A 20,652-nucleotide genomic window follows, 5' to 3' on the forward strand; every position below is an offset into this window, starting at 1 on the left:
AACAAGCATAGTAGGTCAAATAAAGTAATATATCAAGTTTACTCAAATTTAGTAAAATTGTGGTTCCTGCCTCTGATGTTTTATTAGTTTAACTTCAACTGCTACATTTTGTAGAATATGATTGAAAAAGCTTTGCTAATTTTATAAAATCACATATAAAAATAAGTATTACTGATGTATTAGATCACTGTCATATACTTTGGGTTGAGCAATCCTTAATAGTAGAAATAATATTATTTGTTGCTGTTGTTTCGAGAGGACAGTAACTTACCAGGTTTTTCCCATTATTCCAAACAATTTTGCTCTACATAATTCAATAAATATTCTGTCTGAAATACAAATGGTGAGATTACATTTAAATTTAGTAGCCCAAACACTTTACATAATTTTTGTATGCACTGTTTTGTGAAAGAGCACCTTATTTCGTTGTTCTCGGGTTCTGAGTACAATGACAATAAATTTATCTTTATCTTTGCATGTGTCCTCAAACCTTTCCTCAACATTTTCAAATGTTTATATTTTTCACTCACCTTTTTCCATGAAGCATATGCAAAATGTGAGCACAATTACATGCCTCAAAGGCATCCTAAACACTATGAAGTTTCCAACATCTATTTAAAAAATAATCTTTAAAATCTAGCTTCATCTGTTTATAAAACTGAATTCTTTATTAGTATATTAAAATATCATATTGGGGGGAAAATCTTTTAAAATAACAAGTTATTGGTATTGCAACACTCAGATAAAAAATACACCCAATGTGGTTTTTTCTTCTTTCTATGTGGATGTATTAATATTTCTTGTTCATTCATCAATATATAAAGATAAAGGTGATAAAACTGAACAAAAAGCTATGAACAATTCACTTTGCAATCATTTATTCAAAAAAATAATAATCTGATATACCATTTCCTTCTGTGGGAAATGTAAGTACACCCATGCTTCTCCTACCAAAAACAACCTCAAGTAGGCATTTCCTATAACTGTCTGCCAGTTTCTGAAATCAATCAGGAGAATTTTTATATTCCTCCATGCACGGGTTTTTTCCCTGCTACAATATGTGATGTATGAGCAGTTTCTTGCGTGCCCAAACTATTTCAAACCATTCCACAGCATTTGTAGACATATAGTCTATATTAAGGCTATGAGCTTGGTCGACTCCCAGGCATTCAGCTAATGAGTCAACTGGAAAAAAACAAAACCCAATTCCTGAAGTGTACTCATGAGGAACAACTGTCCAGAGTGCAAATGGGTGATTTCATGAACTCTCCTTTTACCCAGAAAAACTACCCCAGCCAGCATTTTCTGTCTAGTTGCCAAACATTATCACAAAACCATTCCCCCTCCTTCAGGACATCCAGTCTGCTATAAATCTTCACTTGGAAGTCACACAGATGTTGAGAATTTCCTCAAAAAGAAAGTCAATTGAAGGCCATCAATACACTAAGCAAAATCATGGATTTTTAAAATATTACCATAATACTGGTGAGTTTCTGTATGGTATGAAAATGGAAACCCTCATAATTTCAATTTCCAACTTATAGTTCAGTTACAATAGGTTAAAAAAAACTTATTTATTTCCATAAACATTGTGTCCTGGTTGCAAGGATTTAAAAAATAAAAAACAAAAGTTATTTAAATTTTTTAAAATAAAACTTTATTTTGAAACTATTTAGTTTAAAACTAAAACTTTATTTTATTTTAGTTAGTTAGTTAGTTAGTTTTATTTTAGTTTTAAACTAAATAGTTTCAAAATAAAACTAGCCTTAGAAAATTCATGAAAGTTCTTTTGGATGACTTTATTGTCATATTTATGACAATTTTGATGACTTTATTGTCATACCTGTTGAGGTAATTCCCCATTAGGAGAATGAGCGCATACAGGGAGACGTATTTGAGAGAAGTGTTTGAATAATACACAAATAGCACACAGATACACTGTACATTAAATGTAAGTTTTTACTTCCAGAAATGTTAAGTAAAGTTCAAACACAGTCCAAAGTCATTCACAAGTAAATCAGTCAGTTTTCAATCCAGGGATAATCCAATAACAAAGTCCAGTGTCAAAAACAGTTCAGTATCAGACTTACATCAAATCCAGTAATATCAGTCAATTAGAAGGAACGGCAATACTCTCCAACAGAAGGAAACAGAGACTGACTCACACTTTCTTCTGAGACTAAGACTAAACAACCCAGGTTTCTGGCTCCATCTTATGGCTGTTTGAGTAACCACACCCAATTGCAGTTTTTAGCATGCTCTTAAAGAGACAGTATTAAAATGTCTATCCTGGTTTATATATTTCCATCCCAAATAGCTTTTAGATTACTTACATTCTTAACAATACTTATGTACAATCCAGACATCAGTACAGTCATGGTTCTCACCTTGACATGTTGAGTATTGCATACACCTAGGATCAGTCACTCTTATTTAGCCCAACCCATCTCACAGGATTATTGTTAGAAAAAGAGGCGGAAGGAGTATGATGTATGTTGGCTACCTTGACTTATGAAATAACAAAAATTCTAATACATGAATAAACAAACTGATTCCAATTGTAAGAAATTCTATTTACTATGAACAAGGTATTTATTTTAGTTTGATAGACCTGATATACAACAGTCTGTAGGTTTTCACCAAGAATTTCTTAAGTCTCCTATACTGGAGTAGAATTTATGTAAGCAGAGCATGTGGAATAAGCAATCAGCTATCCTAAGAAATAGTAATCAATTTTTTCACCCACTGAACATAATTTCAACAACATTCACTGTATCTAATTTTTTCCCCATTACTCTGCTAGCCCACAAGATACACGAAAATTAAAGATGCAAACCAGGGTTCAAGATTTATTGAAAACAAATAACAAATATATGAATCACATATGTGTTTTGCTTTTTTCTCTGCTAAGTAAGCATGCATAGCAACTTGATGTTACCATAATGTTAAGATATTTTCAAAATTATTTAAAGTTTATTGCTATTGTATGCATTGTTTTAATGTTGTTATACATCTCTATTATTTATTGAGGTCAACCAGGAACAGTGGGACGTAAATATATTAAAACCACAAGCTGTTTATAATTGAATAATGATTTTATATTATTTGGAAAGAACTTTAAGCAATGCAACCCACATGCCTTTTTCATTAGATATTTTATCTGCAAAGATTTAAAAATAAAATCTGGCAAAAGGCAATAGCAAACCATCTCTGCATGTAGTCAACAAGAGTCCAACTCTCTTCAAAGGAATTTTGTTTGTTTTTAATTCCTAGAAGACACCAGGGAAAGGCTAGTTAGGAAGATGTCATCATAAGGAGAAGGAAGTAGAAAGTAAAAAATGTGAACACTGTTTTTGTTCTTCTTGTTATCATACTTTTACATTCCATTTAGTTAATTGCTCCTAAAATAAGTAACATTATCACTCATTCCATTGGCAGGCGACAGTGATACTAATGAAGGCCGAAACAGCCATGCTTCCTAGTTCTAGTCTGATGATTTCATATGTAAACACTTTCTAATTATTTGAATTATGACCCCATTTCAACAAAAGAAAGTTAATTCTTTAAAAAAAAAAAAACATTAAAACAGCACTTTTTTAGGCCAACAATCAAAAGCCCTCAACCTAAAAGTGTGGGTCAGACTTCACAATAATAGTACTTAGATTTATATACCGCTTCATAGTGCTTTACAGCCATTTCTCTGAAGAATTTACAGAGTCAGCACATTGCCCCCAATAATCTGGGTCCTCATTTTACCGATTTCAGAAGGATGGAAGTGTGAGTCAACACAAACAGCATATTAGGTGGAAAAAGTCTGAAGTTTTGTCAATTTGGCAGTTCAAATCCCACCAGGCTCAAGGTTAACTCAGCCTTCCATCCTTGTTGGGGGCAATATGTTGACTCTGTAAAACCACTTAGAGAGGACTGCAAAGCAATATATAAGTTAAGTGCTACTGCTATTGCTAAGTGAAATGGATGCTAAATAGGAAATCATGGCACTGGGATTGTGTTTTCCTATCCAAACTCCCCAATTTTTGGAATGCTCACCCTGCTGGCATTGGAATAATGAGCTCAAAACTGACAAGATCGATTATTCCACACCTTCCACTGTTATTTGCCCCAAACAACTTCCTCACTTTTTGGAATGCTCACCCTCATTGGAGATAAAGGGATTAAGAGAGTAAGCAGGCACATGTGCCAGACTTTGCATAATGCACTCATTATGCACCAGCACATTGCTTTCAATGTGAATTCCTCATGGTGTCTGCTTACTCTCTTGTAATCCCTTTTTCTCTACTCTGCAAGGAGAAGTGAATAAAACAACAGATCAGGCACAGGACAATGTTAATTACTACAATGAGGATCACATAACTGAGAGATCTTACAAAGATCCTTAATGTAAGCACAAGTTTAACTTTGAATGGTGACCAAATGAAGCAGTCAGTAAGTGAGGACTACCTTCAGTAATTTTGAAGGAAGTGTCTTTCATGGAAATATATTCAGAAATTTACCAAATCTACACAGTTTATGTATAATTCATCCCTATAGCAAATGAAGTCCCACTTCAACCTGAAATAGAGTTGGCTTGTGGGACTCACTTTTTTTAAAAAAAAAAAAAAACTAGATCACTGGATTAAAATAACCCCATTTTATATTTTACAGACTTGTCAAGATTCCTACTAGTATAATTATTTTGTGAAAAAGCTGTTCCAGCACCTGGCAGGAAAGATGCCAAAGAGGCAACTGTTCTGAGAGAAAATAAAACAGACAGTATCTGGATGTCTCCATTTACAATGATGCATGGCACATGTGCATGCATGTGAGTACTATCTGTGCTACATGCAAATAAAATCAATGTGCTTTTTGGTATTAAGCTTGATTTTTGCCTATAACCACTTATCCCAAGGAGTGGGGTTGGGGGTGGTAGAGAGAGACTATGGATTTTATTAGCTAAGGCAGTTTGGGAATTAGAATCCATTTTTCAGAATTTCTCTGCCGAGTGCATGAAAGCTGACAAATGTTTCCCGAGGCAGGTGTTTTGCTGAATACTAACTAGCCTCTGAAGAAGGAAGGGTGAAATGCAACAGCCTTCCGAGAAAACCCCATAATGGAAGCAAACACAGAGGAAGGAGGTGACACATCAATTTGCTGTCACTGACTCAATGTTCCCCGCTTGAAAAATTAATATATAATAAAAACCAGGAGTTATTTCCAGATTAAGTTATAAATAAGTGGCAAGCATTTTTGCCTATTCTTTAAACATTGAGATCAAGCAACCTAGAAACTGCTGGGGTACAGAATAGATAAACAGGCTATACAGTCCAATATCTCTACTATTCCCTTCTATTGGATGAGATATACTTGAAGGGCCATTTTAGATTTTGTGTTAATGAAGGTGGATAAAAACATTTGATAATAAAGTATTTGCTTTACGCTCTTTCCAATTCACTTTTTTGCTCATTCTGCTCCCTGCTCTTCTCTCTCCACTGTACAGATATGGCCAATAATATCATTGCCAATAACAAATGGCAAAAAACTCTATTTTTATCAGCTGTATTGAGGCAGGAGAATTGGCACAGCCAGTCCTAGATATTAAGGGGACATTTTTCCTTCAAACCAGTCTTTCTCAACTGGGGTTTCATGAGAGATTGTGATGGGGGAGAAAATTAACATTTTTAAAACTACACATGCTACACAATGCTACTTGTAGATATATTTTAAATTCAGGCTTCCCTAAGACCTGAAAATTATTTCAAGAGTTCCTCTAAGGTAGAAGAGTACTTTAAGCATAACTCCCCACATATACTTTTTCCTCATTTCTGCCTATATACAGTAGGTAGTCCTCACTTAACGGACACCACTGGCCTGGAATTTTTGTTGTAAGTTGTTGCAGTCAATTAAACTGGTTACCATATAGCCTGATTCAATTTTATAACCATTTTTATGATTTGAATCACCACAATTGTCAAGTGAATTATGTGATCATTTAAGCAAATCACAAGATGGTTAAGCAAATGTACTATCCTGAATGGGTGTTTTTTTTTTTTAACCATAAACTGCAAATCACAGTCATATAACTGCAGGACACTGCAGCTGATTGTAAATGTGATCTAGTTATCAAGTACCCAAAATGTGATCATGTCACAGGGGGAGGGACACATAACTTTTGAGGACGAGTTTTAACATTTTTTTTTAGTTCATTGTAATTTTAAACTATTTCTAAAAGTTTGGTCTTCCTCTACCAGTAGTGGAAGAGATGGTGGTTAGAATAAATATAAACATTTCCTTTTTATTTGTTCCTTCAATGGCCAAATTTGATGCCACTTATCTCCAGGGCTGCAAACTTGATCTTTTCATGGGCTTAAGAGCAAAACAGATTTGCAATCTTGGTTTGGAACAGCTTACTCCTTATATTATTCATTCATCCATCCATTCATGTCATTCAATTCTAAATCCAAGGTTTGTGAAAAATGAGAATTTTTCCTCAGCTGTTTTTTATGCCATTTTAATAGTATGTATCATTTCTGTAAACTCAGAAAGATGACATGCAAATACTCTGGCTTATGTATGGACTGGATTCCATAGTTCCTAGCATTCACGTCTTGTCAATAAAGAAGTAATTTGTCATATAGCCTTTTTTTAAAAAAACTGTCAAGAGTATCACCAACACTAATCTCTGAATTATTGTTATGAGGAAATTAATTCATGGAACCGAAAGACAGAAAATGTATGAACAACCTTGCCTACAGCAAGGATTTTCAAACTTGGCAAGTTTAGACTTGTGAACTTCAAGTCCCAGAATTCCTAACTGGAGGAGGAATTCTGGGAGTTGAAATCCACAAGTCTTAAAGCTGTCTAGTTTGAAGACCCCTGCCCTGGATATTTAGATCTGGAAGGAACCTTAAGCAATTTTGGAATGCAAGATCCATTATAGTAGAGGTTCACAAATTTTCTTGATTCATAGTGCCCTTAGTATTTTTTTTCATGGAACTTCTAGAAACAAAGTGGACTACTTTGAGCTAGTATTTTGCACAGTGTCCAACATATGTCAAGTGTTTTGTGTTTCCCTCAAATATTTATAATATCTTATGGCATCCCTGAGAGTTTACTGTGACAACAGACACTTTGAGAACTGCAGCACCTCTGACAGATGACCATCTCTGTGGATGGATGCACTTTGTGGGCAGTTTGTAGAATCAGGATATTGCTCCAGAGATCTAGCTTGTGCTTACTTTTTTGGACTTTTAACTCAGTAGTTCCAATCCTGCCCTCTAAAAGAGGGATGTCAAACTGGATTTCTTGAGGGCCAGATCAGCACTGTAGTTCTCTCCTCTGCAGGCTGGCCAGGGGAGGGAGCAGATGGGATGAACGCAACCTGCTTGACAAAATGGGGCATGGGGGGGCTGCGTGAGGCCCCCCCCATGCCCCAATTTTGGCCTGGCCGGCCTCCTGCTGGGCCAAAATGGGGCACAGGGGGCCTCATGCAGTCCCATGCCCGTTTTGGCTGCCAGAGGTACCTTGGACTGGTCCTTTGCTATTTCCAGGCCTTGAGTTTGACACCTCTGCTCTAAAATAACACAGGTACTACATTCCCTCTACTATGTCACAACCCTAAAAAATTTCAAATATTATCATGTCTTCATTCAGTCTTTCCTCTATAGAGAGGGCATATATAGATGACTGTTCCTCAAATTACCAAGCTACTAATTAAAATAGAAAAATCACAAAAAATAAAAATGTTCATGCCACTAGAATAAGGTTTAATTTAATCTGACAGGCAACCTTCGCCCATATGCTTTCAGACTGTTTAGAAATGTAACAGGAACAAAGAATTAAAATTCATAGCTTCGATGTTGTTAGCTTAAAATGTCAAAGGGGGAAAAATAAAAGCAGAGAGTTAGCATTAATACTCTACAGGATTATGCAGAAACTGAGAAGTTGTATAAAAGTCAGGTATGTCAAGCTCATATAGTTTCATCACGTTTGAAAATTAATTACTCATCAACAATGTAAGAAAGATTGGAACAACTCAACTTCCCCAAATGAATTAAATTGTTATTTTTACCAAAACCGAAAATGAGATTCCACTTTTTCATTATTGGCAAGAATTCTATGCCTTTAGTATTTGGATGAAGATGAAAAATTAACAGGATCATGCTGTTCCTGGCATTAAGATGCCAGTTCTTACAAGACTTATTTGCTTATTGTGAAAATTTACGAAGTGCTTTTCAGCCAAGAAGACCATAACAGTGATTTATATTTTAAAATTATTGAAAACTCAAAATGAGAACAAGAGGCAATAGAGCAGATAAAATCTCAATAATTAAAAACAGGAAAATAATAAGAAATTAATTGATTGTATCATACCCACTTCTAGATTTCCAACCAGGAAATACATTAATTCTGACTTTGGCAGCCTTCTGATGGGTAATGAGACAACAGCAATACCAATAAAGGTAGTATTTATGTAGAAAAAATGGATAATCCAACAGGATTCACAAATTTTTAAGCCTCACTGTAAGAACTAGCTTGAAAACAGGAAAAAAGGCACCAGTATTTTGATCAAACAATGTTTTAAGTAAACATGTTTGCTACAGTGTTTTACATCCTTGTAAGATTGTTTTGTTAACATGCATATTTTTCTTTAGTGGCCATCCAAGCAGAGTGGGGAAAAAACTGAAGGAACAGCTGCTGGTTTCACTTCTATTCCAGTTTAGTGTGGCTTTTGTTTTATTGGGATTCATTTGTTTTGCAGTGTTTTGTGCAGTGTTTTACAACCACTTTGAGTCATTTGCAAATCTGGCATAAAATGCAGTAAACAATAAATACATTTTACAAACTGGCATGGTGCCATAATTTTTATTTCTACTTCTATTTATCATGGACATGGCATAATTTTTAATAGTCACAGATGTAACATGTAAAGGAATTAAAAACAACTCTATAACAATGATTAGAGTAAGTTGATAATTCTAAAATTATGAATGCAGCAAACAAAAACTATTAACAGACTCAAGTGTTTCCCACACTTAATATTATTTAGAACCGCTGGACATTACCTTTTGCTAAATTGGCTTGGCCCTTGAACAGAACTTGAGCATTTGAAGAAAATGAACTGGAATGAAACAAATCCTCTATTAAATCCAAAGGGAATAAACTATCATCACTTGAAGTTGGGGGGAAAAATGCCAAGTAAGCACTAGTTCTATATCTAGGTTGATATCCTACAGAGATGCCGTCTATCTAGGTTAATGCCCTGTAAAGAGCTACAGGGTTTGAGTTTGTTCATCTATTAAAAACATGCATTACAGAAATATTTGGATACTACCATCTGCCTCAATTCTGGCACAGAATTGACAGACTAAGCTTAAAAGAGTAGAGTCATTTTCCCCCCACAATACTTTCTTTAATTATGCAAGATGACATGAGTTCCCTGAACTATATATCTCTAGTTGGGAAAAACAGGAAGTCATCAATACTGCATCTCATGTCCTCAATACCAATCAATCCTGGGTAAAGGGTCTGCAAATATTTTTCACTGGATCAGCATATTGAGGAAAAACACTGCTATGTACAATGCCAACCAGTAAGTTATTCTGGAACAGTAATGACGTGACTGTATTATGATCATCTCTATATCCCCAAAGAGGTAGATTTAGAAACCTGGTGGAAAGTGGTATTTATGCCATGGATGTCCCTTGAATAAAGGTGGCCTTACAAAACAAACAAACAAACAAAAAAAGAACATTTGCTTTATGTCCAGTCTTCACCAAGAAGGAAAGTAATTTCTCATTAATTACCTTCTGGGCCACGCAATGGAGAACATCTTGGCGTGCAGTCTTGGGGTTGCCATACATGGGGGGAGACAGACCCCCGGGGGAGCCTTGCCGACTGTTTTCCTACTCATGAAAATGGACACATGGGTGTGTGGGACAGCATCGCGGACTGAGGATATGAATTCCAGATGGGAATGAGGAGCCGCAAGCAGGCAGGATTCCCGGCATCCGGAAGCAGCTGGAGAGGGGCGGAGATTTCAGACCTTTCAAAATCAGCTGTGTGACGGTAGCGAGTAGTACTGACCCAGTTCACTCTGTACCGAGATTCTAGCCTGTATTAAAGCATTTTACTCACGGACTGTGTGATGTGCTGTCTTGGGCCTGATAGCTTGGAATGGTGACACCAGTATAGGTAGTCCTCAACTTACAACAGTTCATTTAGTGACCGTTTGAAGTTACACCAGCTCAGGAAAAAAGTGACTTATGACCACCTTTCACACTTACGACTATTGTAGCATCTTCATGGTCACTTGATCAAAATTCAGATGCTTGGCCACTGACTCATACTTATGACAGTCGTGATGTCCCAGGGTCATGTGATCATTTTGTGACCTTCCGACAAGCAAAGTCAACGGAAAAACCAGGTTGACTTAACAACCAATTTACCAATTGAAGTGATTCCCTTAACCACTGTGGCAATCGAAGTCGTAAAATGGAGCAAAATTCATTTAACGAACTTGCTTAGCAAAAATAAATTTTGGGCTCACTTGTGGTTGTTAAGTCAAGGACTACCTGCATTGTTTATACTTTCAAGGATCAAATCATATTACTGCCTCACCTTTACCACTACATACAAAAAGATGCTATGTAAGATTGCCTTTATTTCTTCTTTCTTGTTTAGATTAGACGGGAAAATGTAGAGATGCATAAATCACTGGGGTAAGAGTATCTCTGAACTGTTTCTCCCTCCAAGTACTGATAAAGGTACCTTTTTGTGTATATGGATAATTACATTAACTATCTTGTTTTTGTTTGTTCTTAAAGCTTCTTATTGTAAGGTAACTTTTCAAACATAGTTGATTTTCCATATAAGCTTAAATCACTTCAGGTATTCAATGACTAATTGATTATATGTCGTCAAACCACTGTTGGCATTTAGCAACCACATAGATTAATTTTCTCCAGAATCACAGATTGATAATATGGTATTCAGGCCTTTCTGTACATGAAAAGAAAACTCTTTCTGTTTTGAATGCTTATAACATTATCATAAAAATACACACTTATAAACCAACATGGCTTATCTGTGGAGATTCTTTGATCCATTCAGGATTTGCAGAACAAGCAACAATACTGAAATGGAAAAGGCGTTGGAAAATATAATATTCCAATTTTTAAGTTATTTCTAGAAAAATTGTAGAACAATTATTCAAGTGATTCAACAGCTATCCCTTTCCTTTCCAGAAAAAGGCCAACGCAGTGTAAAACAAATATTACTGAGACATGTAATAATTGCCTTCCATAAGGTTCTATACCAGAGGAATACTTTAAAACTTCTGAAAGCAAAAATAAATTCCCTATTAAAGGAATAAACAACCATTGCTTTTGCTTTGCCATCCTTAATTTAAAATATAGTTCCTTTCATTATTGGGATCTGAATACTATTCACTTAACTGTCCCTTTTGGCAATGGAGAGCTGATTCAAGTCACTGGAAGCATTCTGATGAAGCATTTCTCTATATAACAATACAAAAGGTCATATTTTTTTGAAGATCTTGTTACTATAGGTGCTTTCATTGCTTCTCATGCTTACTAATCCTATATGGGACAAAGGGGAGCAACACGTTGGATATGATTGGATAAATTTCTAAAAACAAAATAATGTTTCTAAGAGTCTTGTAAGAACATTTTGATTTTTTTTTTCTAAAAATCATAGCAGCTATTATCCCAACATATCAATAAAATATAAAAAGACAAGAAAAATGTAGTAATAATAACAACAACTAGACAATCCATGACCCATTTCAGAGATATTTCCTAACCTAAAAAAACAAAAAAAAAAAACAGAATAACTATAGATGGGCAAAAAAGTAGTGGATATAGGAGCTTTTTAGTAGCTTCCCGTTGACTTTCCTTGTAGGAAGCTAATAGGAAACATTGGAAATGGCTGACCGTGGCGTATTGACAACACTGAAGCAGCCACAACTTTGCCAAATGTCAATCTCATGGGAATCATGGATCTTTCATTTGGGATTCATTTTGTAAGTTAGCCCTTTTAAGGTACTACATTGCTTTAATGTAGTGCATCATGTTTTCACCCACTGAAGGTTACAGACATTAAGAGTTTTAGCAGTGTATAGATAATAAACCTTATCTATAAGAAATAATACATAACACACATAGTAAGAAGTTGATGGATAATAACTATGTCCCCACTTACATGCCGTGTGTCTAATGACTTATTGTACTCTCCCCACAGAATCAGAAATCTCACGAGTAGTCCAGAAGTAAGATAAGAAGGCAAAGCCTCATCCTGCATTTAATATTACATTACCATTGAGTATGAAAGTGTGGGCAGGGGGTGACAGTATTACCCAGCTCTGCATGGGAAACCACCAGCAACATCTCTATATATGCCTTGAATTCCACAGTAGAAAGTATTAATACCATCTATAAACATACGAAAGCTTTTACTGGTACTTTTATCATACATAGTCCTAAATATTCTGGGATTAGAGGTAAAGGTTCCCCTCGTACCTACGTGCTAGTTGTTTTCAGCTCTAGGGGTGATGCTCATCTCCATTACAAAGCCAAAGAGCCAGTGCTATCCAAAGATGTCTCCATGGTCACATGCATGCTGACATGACTAAACACCGAAGGCGCACGGAACGCTGTTACCTTCCCACCAAAGTGGTCCCTATTTTTCTACTTGCATTTTTACATGCTTTCGAACTGCTAGATTGGCAGAATCTGGGACAAATAATAGGATCTCACTCCGTTATGTGGTGCTAGGGATTTGAACCACCCACCTTTCTGATCGACAAGCTCAGCATCTTATCCACTGAGCCATAGCATTGAATGCTTCTCATACCAAACCCATACCTCTGTTGTGGTTAGCTGGCAGCAGGTGCGGACGGCTGAGGACAGCGAGGACTCAGATGAGGGGCCAGGACTATTAGGGAGTGGACTGCTGCCTCAGAGATTGTGGGGGCTGGCAGCAGTGATGAGGAGGTTCCCAAGGAACCTGTGCCAAGTGCGCGTATGCGCAGGATTACTCGGAGAGAACAGTTACAGCAGCACGGGTGACTCGGGAATAAGGCTGCAAGGTAATGGCCCCTCCCTCAAGAGGATAAAAGCCAGGTGTGATAAGTGTTCTTTGCAGAAGGCAAAGACGTTCTGAAACTCAGCCTCGTGGACATTACAGTATCTTAAGTTGGTATTTGAAGACTCTTGTGTTATGAAATATTTCTTATCTGTGATTCTTGGCAGTCTCATACAGTTTTGGCAAGGTTTGTGCTTATCAAAGTTAATTACTTTGAAGCAGACATTTAACGGGATTCGTAAGACTCATTAAAAGGTTTCTGTTCCCTTTGGTTATTGTTTGTCTTATTGGAAAAGGGTTTGGGTCAGAAGAACCTCTTCATAGAAAATTTCCAAGACAAAATAGATAAAATACCATCTTAAGTTATTTACTGGCAGACCTCCCCTGTTGTCATTTTCACTCTAGCTTTTTCTCCCTCTAAAATTTGTGACATGCCTATTGCTACATCTTTTAGACAGCAACTGACTTTTGACCAAGCCTTTCCTGCATAGATTTTGGTCAACTGGTCCTTTAATAGAAATCCAACATTTTGATCCTTTATGTTTTAGGCACTGCATTTGTGTAGGATAAAATACACACCCGTAGTACGCTGGTATATTTATAGAAAACAGCAACTACGGCGGCCATGACATTTTCTATCAGTGAATGTCACCGGTTTTTGAATTAGTAATCACTGAAGAGAAAAAAAATGTTGGTTTTAATGTTTTCATTTAAGTATTTCTTTTAAGTATTTCCAGATATGAAGAGTGTTTTATACATTCAATAAGAACAAAATGAAACATGTACTTGTACAATAAATGGTTGAGTGTATCAACAGAATACAGGCCAGAGCAGTGATTACTAAAAGCTTCTTAAGAATCATCAGTGAGTAAAAATTGCCTGCAGGCAACCAGACAGAGAAGTGTTACAAATGCTTCCTTTTAAGGTCATTATGTGATTGACACATCAAACACTTTATGACTAATAATATTTACTGTCTTACCTATAACATGGGATTATCAACCATAGGAAATAAATAAATAAATTGTTTGGCTAATTCAGTACTGTCTTCATAAATGTTCTGCAGCGTCCTGGTTTTCAAAAATGTACAACTCCCAAATAGTTTGATTAAGGATGAAGTAGAAGGATAAAGATATATTTTTGAGACCACTTGACCTGCTAACTATAATCCCAGCATTTGGTCTTTGAAGACCCCAACAGAAGACCTCTACAGAGGATTTTTCAAAATCTAAAGATCCCAGGGAACTGAACCTGGAGTCCTTTTCATTCAAAGCTACAAATCAGCAGACATTGTTAAAACACAGTTTTACAAAATCTATATTTACACTTTCTGGTACATTGCCCATTAATTCACCTCCACTGAAAGTTTTATACAGATCAATCCATGACATAAAGGAAGACTAAATTGATGATCCTTGTACACCTTTTTGTAACGCGCAGGTCGTTTAGAGTACAGCAACAATCTAATAAACATCTTGTCATAGTAAAATGTTGTAAGAGCAATCTTAAAAAAAAACCATGTATTATTGCAAGATCAAATCTGAGTCGGTCACCAGGACCAGAGGTTTACTGTATGTAAATATTACGTTATTTCTTTTCTGCAACTGTTCAATCCTCAACACTTAATTTCATTCATGGATTAAAAACAGAAAGATCTGAGAGTGTTTCCCATGATGCTCTTTTAGATCAACATTTTTCTACAATGGCCAATTAAGTCATTCAGGATGCTCACAGATGTAGAAGGTCTTCCGCTCTTCAGTTCAGACACAACTGGTATTTAGAAGCATGACACTTCCAACCCAGAAATATCATGAATTTATCCAATTTCCTTTTATAGTTATCCAAGCTGGAGATCAACATTTTTACCAAAGTAAGCTCTCAATTTAACAAATATCAATTCAGTAGACCTTGGGTGCAAGACATACATTTTTGTTCACACACCATCCAGCATGATGTATATATCAGCAGTCCTGAACCTTTGTGGCTCAGCTGCCCAGCTGGGGAGGGGAGGGGAACAGGGCTACATGTGCATGCGCACACAGCCCTTGCGCGAGCAGTGGGCTGCACACATGCCTGCGCAACTCAACTTACATGACTGGCAGGCCAGCTGTTGTGGTTCGCCAGCAGCCTGTGCAGACGGTAGCAGAATTGGACAGTGGGGAAGAACGGGGACCAGTCTGGGAGTCTGGAGAGGACTCGGACGAGGGTCCTGCGTCTGATGTAGAGATGGGGCTAGGACCATCTAGGAGTGGGGTGCTGACTCCGGAGCCTCCAGAGTCTGGCAGCAGCGAGGCAGAGGAACAAGAGGAGCCTGTTCCCAAAGCACATGTGCGTAGAACTGCTAGAAGGCAAGAGCAGCTGAGACAAAAGGGGCAACTCAGGAGTAAGGCTTAAAGATGATTGCCCCTCTCATAAGATATAAAGGGCATGCAAAGGTAAAGAAACCTTTGTAGGAAGCAAAGTCGTTCGTTCTGTTCAGATTAATCCTTGAAGCTCTGTGTGGACTTTGTACTTTGGCTGGTTTTTTTATAGTTAATTTGGCACTTTAGTTGTTAGCAGCAATTCAAAGGAAAGAAAGGTGGGTGCTTATCTCAAGGGACTGTTTGGGACTCATTACAAGCTGGGAATGAACATAATTCCCAGCGTTGAAATAAACAAGAGTTGTTTTAACTAAGCGTGCGCTTAATTAAGATCTCAGGAAGCCTTGGTCAGAACACTAGCGCACTTGCATGCAATTGCCCACCAACCCACTGCTTGTGTAAATAGAGATGCGTGGGCACATGTTCGAGCACTCTGGCCAGCCAGTCGCATGGCGCAATTCCAAGTAGGCCACAGTGGGCTGTGCCCCATGCATATGATATATAGATAGACTTAATGGATGTTCTGGCTTAATATTCTATAAACTTGATAATAAAATAAATGTTAAACTGAAGGTTTGCTCCACTATCATGCACTATTCATGTTGGTTCTCCAGAGAAATTCTTGAAAGGCCTATATAGTAATTGGTATCATTTAAAATGTATAGAAGCACACTCTTGACCTGACACTATTACAATCATTCTCCATCTATCTATATATTAACAACAGTAGCATTGAATGGTCTCACCAGAACTATTCTCTGAAATCCTACACAATTGTGATGTGGCTGTACTATGGTCTTTAGTTTTATTCTACCTGTAATCAAATCTCTTATAATCCACTCTTTTTCCTGAGGTTGAGGGCAATTTACCTCCTAAATGGCAGTGCAGAAAATTTAATTGCTTGTTTACTACATAATAGCTCATTATACATTATGTTTCTTTTTTTAAAAAAGCATATGGTACTGACACAGAAGGGTAGTTGTTGGTGTTAATTTAAAAGTTTTGGCCATTAACTTTTGGATCTTTTCTCTATTCATTTACTCCTCTAGTTTTGTAAAGGGGGGGGGGGGGAAACAGAAAGGGGGTTCACACACCTTTCTCTATGTCTATGTTTTGTTGAATGAATTGTAACTGCCCAGGCTGGAAGCACAAGTTAACTCAATATGCACTAACTGTGATATATTGGGACCTTGTATGGTATGTAAAATAATTCCCAGTTTCCTTTTCAAATTCTGAAAAAAATTCCAAAAGACAGGAATATCTTTCAATGTTTCTATGATGCAATTACATGTAATATAAAATATTATGTTATATTCAAGAGGAAAAGAGAACCCTCCCACCTAGAATTAGGTGCAGTAGGTGCTTATGTTTCCAGAGATGTCTATAAGGATATACGTGTGAGTCAAGATGTCAGACATAGCCACACAATCAATTTTTTCCCCTCCTTTCTGAATGTTGCATGCATTGCACAACAAAGGGCTTCTACTGTTGTGTCTTCCACCATGACTCATTTTCACCTCCTCACCTCCTGGGTGTCTTCAACAAATTAAGCAGGCTCAAATAACCGGTCTGATTGCAAACAACAGTACTCACATCACATTGCTACTCTTTAGCTTATGAACTTACAGATAGGTTGTAAGTCATGCCAGTCGTTAAGTGGATCGTTATGAGACCATGTCTGATTTTATGACTTATTTTGTGGTAGTTGTAAAGCAAACACTGTGGTCGTTGAGCAAACATCATGGTTGTTAAGTGAACCCAGTGTTTGCATTACGTAATTTTTGCTGGAAACCAGAAGTAAATGATGGTTTCCAACAAAAAAAGTCATAAATTATGGTCACATAATGGTGGGATGCTGCGAATAGCTGTTAAGTATGGGCTGGTTACTACCAAGAACCTAAAATGTGATCACGTTACTGCAATCTAAGAAATGCAAAACCAGGAAGGTTCATACTGTTTGAATTCTTTGTGCAATTAGATTGATTTTCATTGGTCCAGTACTGAAGTATGTGGTGGAAACAAACTGTATTGAGAAGGGAAGAGGATTCCCATTAATGACTTTTCTTTCCCATTAATGACTCTTTCAAATTTATTTCAACATGGAATCTGAATTCTTCAGATGTGTTACAGAAACCAAAAGGGCTTTTCAAAATTTCTAGTATCCACATACTAATGAAACGTAACTCATTCTTTCTTTGGAGAAGGAGAGACAAAGGCCCCTGTTTCTCACACACAAATAAAAAAAATTAGATTTGAACTTATTTCAAGACCAAAAACATGAACTTACTTGCCTATACTATGAAATAATGTCGGCACAAGCAACTTTCTACAGGGGTTTCCCCTCCTTATTGGATCATTCCCTTCAGAGGTTTAACATTTTAATTGTTGTTTTAGCAAGCTCTGTAATTATTTTTAATCAGATGAGGGGAAAAATATGTTAACCCAAATAGTTCCTTTTCAGTGCCATAAATGCTTGCAGCAAAACTGTTCACAAACAGTTCTTCACAATAATAAATAGAATGGCAGTGTTGAATTGTCACTTAGGTTTTGAAGATTTCCCAGTTCAAATCTTAAGAGCAAAGTTCAAATCAACCCATAGCCACAAAACTTTCCTGGGTGACTTGGAGTCAGTCAATCTTTCTATCCCAAGAGATAATGTACAACAAAATGGTGGACTAGGAGAAGATTCTAGTCCCCGTATAAGTCCACTGGACACTTCAGGACATTAAAGTCTCTCAACTTCACAGAACAGTGGTTATGGCAAAATACTGGACTGGAGGATCAAGCTATCTGAGCTCCTAGATAAGGGGTATCAAACTCAAGGCCCGTGGGCTGAATCCGGCCAGCAGAGTCCTTAGGACTGCCCCCCCCGTGGCCAGCCTGGAAACAGCACAGGAATGGCCCGCGGTGCCTCTACCAGCAAAAATGAAGCTCAGGAACCCATTTTCACTGACAGAACACTCGGGCCACCGTAGGCGCCCCCAATATAAATGATGTCAAGCTGGCCATGCCTATCCTGGCCATCCCGACCTCTCCCCCACCGAGGTCAAACACAACCCTGATGCAGAAATCTCAATCAAAATATCCCTCTCTCTCTCTGACACACACACACATACACAGACAGACAGACACACACACTTAATCAGCAGCACTGGGTCCGATATTGCTTGATAGCATGAATGTTCTTGCTTGATCTGTGATGCCTTTGGCCACCTCCTTTGTGAACTTGGAAGTTTTGCCAAAGAACTCTCTGTGTGTGATTGTTTATGTGTGTGTGAGAGAAAGACAGAGACAGACACGCACAGAGAGAGACAGAGAAAGAGTGAGAGAGAAGTTGAAACTTGATGATATGCGCTACATAGCTTTTACAACCTCATTACATAATTCAATGATTGGAAGACCTGCCATCTGAGAATATCTGGAATGTGCTGTCAGCCCATCTTGACGTGAATATATATTAATTTATAATGCACTTAGTTACAATGACAAGTAAATGTCAATCTGCACAAAAATCTACAATGAGACAAGTACAGCTCTGAAGGGAGCTGAAACTATGAAGATATCTTCCTGACATCTTGGTGAGCCATCACTAATCTAAGGTAAAAGCCTGGTGGGTCACATGTCTTAGGAAACATAAGTAAGTTTTCTATACTGTAGGCAAGGGCCCATTTCACTCGTGCTATGGAACCGAGTGCGTTTCATAAACACAGTGGCAGATACTAATTGCTTAGAAGGGTCATTCAAGTGGTTATGGTAATAAACTTTGTCTATTATGGGAGCAACTTACTTAGAAGACCATTTTAAATCAATTTCAATATCTACAGGGCAACACAAAGCATTCAAAAGAGCATCAAAACAAGTTAGTGCACATAAAGCGCCTCTTAAAACATTTAAGTAGTTGTGCTCTTTGCTCTGTTGCTTTGAAGGCTGTCCTTGATTATCTATCCAAGCACACACTTTTGCGGGCACAACTCACAAAGAAAAGTGAGCGTGCACACACATTTTTGGAAAATCTTCCTTGTCAATTGTCTGGAGATCTCATATGACTAAACTGGCAGATTAATTTATGGGTTAAGGAGATGTCAATTTAAACCACCAAACCTAGACAGAAATAATAAGCAAATTCTTTCTATTGAATTTGGAGAAATGTTCTTTTTACTCACAAGTCTTGAGTTCTTATAAATTCAGTCCTTGACTTACGATTGGTCACTTAACAACCAACTGAAGTTACAAGAAACCCTCCCTAAAATGTATTACAAGCTGGTTGTGAATTTATAACTTCTCCCCCCTCGGTCACATGATCACAATTTTGGTTGCTCAGCAACTGACCTGCATTCATGGTCATTTAGAGAATCCCACAATTACATGGCTACAATTTATTATGTTTTTGCCAAAAAAAATGTGTTTTATTTCTGGTATACAGCAAAAATGCCCATAGGGAATAATGGGTTTGCTTAATGATTAGGGATTCACTTAATATGAGCATGATGATTCACTTAACAATCACTGCAAAAAGTTTGTAAAGCAGTGATGACCTGCTTTATGATCATTATGACTTACAATTGGTAAAGGGCAAGTTTCATTATAGTCATAAGTTGAGGACTATTTTTTCTTCCACCGACAGCCTTTCCACTATGACAGGGGTCCCCAAACTTGGCAACTTTAAGACTTATAGACTTAAACTCCCAGAATTCAACAGTCAGCTCAGCCAGTTGCCAAGTTTGGAGAACTCTGCACTATGATGTTATGATTTAAGCCTTTGCAATTTTAGTATTTTATCAGAAGTTGATGCATTTTATGTGCCCATAATAGAAACCATAACAGCCACTAATTGCTTTTCAAACCCTATTGCCAAATTATGTTCAAAATAAACATTTTCTGAGAAATGTTAGCATTATGAAGGTACGATTTAAAAAGATAAATTGTGTATCATTGAACAAGACCAGTGGCAAATGTTAGACTTTCTGTTACAACACACTGATTGTAATCAGGTAGAAGTTTATCTTCTTTTTATTAATCAAAGTAAATCCAAGCCCATGTATCACTAAGTAGCAATTGTCAAAAAGCGTAGCTTCATTTAAAGGTTTGAAATTGCTTAAATATTGTAAGCTACAATTTGAAAATGAACGTTTTTTGGTATTAGACATGCAATGTTTAATTTTTTTCTAAAGCAATTAGGAATGGAAGCTAAAGT

General features: G+C 37.0%; 1 protein-coding gene across 3 annotated transcripts in view; it reads right to left on the bottom strand.

Annotated features, from left to right (window-relative positions):
- TBL1XR1 (TBL1X/Y related 1) overlaps positions 1–20,652 on the bottom strand; it is a 248,739-nt gene that overhangs the window by 56,612 nt on the left and 171,475 nt on the right. The window contains exons 1-2 of one of the 3 annotated variants that reach the window (XM_087965368.1): positions 2,388–2,508; positions 272–329 (exon numbers count right to left, since the gene is read on the bottom strand). The exons of the other annotated variants lie outside the window; for them this stretch is intronic. The gene's annotated coding sequence lies outside the window, so the exon portion shown is untranslated. Of the gene's footprint in view, positions 1–271; positions 330–2,387; positions 2,509–20,652 lie in introns of those variants that run through there. 3 annotated transcript variants of the gene reach the window in all.

This window comes from Notechis scutatus, chromosome 4 (genome assembly GCF_049901735.1).
Source record: "Notechis scutatus isolate UNSWTSFEM ecotype Mainland chromosome 4, rNotScu1.2, whole genome shotgun sequence".
NCBI lineage: Eukaryota > Metazoa > Chordata > Lepidosauria > Squamata > Elapidae > Notechis > Notechis scutatus.